A 1442-nucleotide genomic window follows, 5' to 3' on the forward strand; every position below is an offset into this window, starting at 1 on the left:
GGGGGTTGAGGATCCCCCGGGTAGTCCTGGGGCGGGGGTTGCTAATATGCAAATATTCAGATATGCAAATAAGTTGCAAACAGGCCAACTGTTAATTGGGCTGAATTAATTATACATGCAAATGAGGAGCAGCCAGGCAGTGGCACTAGCAGTTTAAAAAGTGTAGTTGCCACTATGCAAATGAGGCCGATTAACTACATGCAAATATGCTGCAGTGATACAGTTTGGCGGGACACTTGCTGCAAATATGCAAATTCCAGGGCGCTCTGCAAACCAGCTCAGCAATGCAACAAAATATGCATATTACTTCGATATGCAAATTAGAAGCGATATACAATTAGATGCAAATTATATATATGCAAAGGTATATGCAAATTAGTGATAACTGTATCCATTGCCCGCCTGTCACGTGGCACCACCATCCTGTCCAATCAGCGTGGAGATATTTACATATCAGGGAGGTGGGCGGGGCGTATAGGACGGGCTAGAGGGATCTCGGTGGACACGCCTCGTCCTCAATACGCATGCTCAGCAACCGTAGGCCCGCCTGCTAGGTCTCTAAAATGGCGGCGGCGTGGGAGCAATGCGCGTGCGCGCCGACACGCGCGGGGAGGGCTGGTGTCCGCGATGCGCATGCGCTTCCCTCTCTACGCCGGAAGCCACGGCTAGAGCGGAGCCGCGGGCTGGGGAAGAAGGCGCATGCGCTGGAGGGCGAGCGCCCGCCGCCATTGGCCGGCGCCGCCGCTCTACGCCGGAAGCGGGGCTAGAGCGGCGGTCGGGGCCGGGGTACAAAAGCTGCGCGCAGGCGCGGCTCCCCTCTCTTTGCCGCACGGCGAGGTGAGCGCGCGGCCGGGCCGGGAGCCCCGGGAGGGACCCGCGGGTGGGACCCACGTTCCCCCCTCCCACGGCCCCGGCCCCTCCCCCCCCCCCCCCCCCCCCCCGGCCCCCCCGCCCCCCCCGGCGGGCTCTGATCCGGTCTCTGCGTCTCTCTAGACCCTGCCCCGGAGCCGCCATGGGCCGCCGCCCCGCGCGCTGGTGAGTGGAGGGGGGGGAGCGGGGGGGCTGTTTGGGGGGCGGGGACATGGGGCGCGGGGGGGGCTGTCTGGGGGGCGGGGACATGGGGCGCGGGGGGGGCTGTTTGGGGGGCGGGGACATGGGGCGCGGGGGGGTGCCGGGGGGGTCTGGCCGCGTCTCACCGCCCTGTCCCCCCCCAGCTACCGGTACTGCAAGAACAAGCCCTACCCCAAGTCCCGCTTCTGCAGGGGCGTCCCCGGTGAGTCTCGCCCGCGAGTCGCTGGGGCCGGGCTTGGGTGAGGCCCACGGGGGGCGGGGAGGGGGGTGGGTTGTGTGGGGCCCATGGGGGGGGGGAGGGGGGGGGTGTGTGGGGGGGCTGGGGGGGGGCCTACAGGAAATTGTCGTTCTAGCTGTACAGACCTGGGGGC

The 1442-nt window shown here is 65.3% G+C and overlaps 1 long non-coding RNA gene across 1 annotated transcript; it reads left to right on the top strand.

The window, feature by feature from the left end:
• Nucleotides 1–775: 775 nt before the first annotated feature.
• On the top strand, nucleotides 776–1290 carry LOC113408425. The gene is made up of 3 exons (XR_003370302.2): nucleotides 776–837; nucleotides 994–1035; nucleotides 1215–1290. It is a non-coding gene; the product is annotated as an uncharacterized LOC113408425 (long non-coding RNA).
• Nucleotides 1291–1442: the final 152 nt, after the last annotated feature.

This window comes from Terrapene carolina, unplaced genomic scaffold, assembly GCF_002925995.2.
Source record: "Terrapene carolina triunguis isolate 2854851 unplaced genomic scaffold, T_m_triunguis-2.0 Scaffold13727, whole genome shotgun sequence".
Taxonomy (NCBI): Eukaryota; Metazoa; Chordata; order Testudines; family Emydidae; genus Terrapene; species Terrapene triunguis.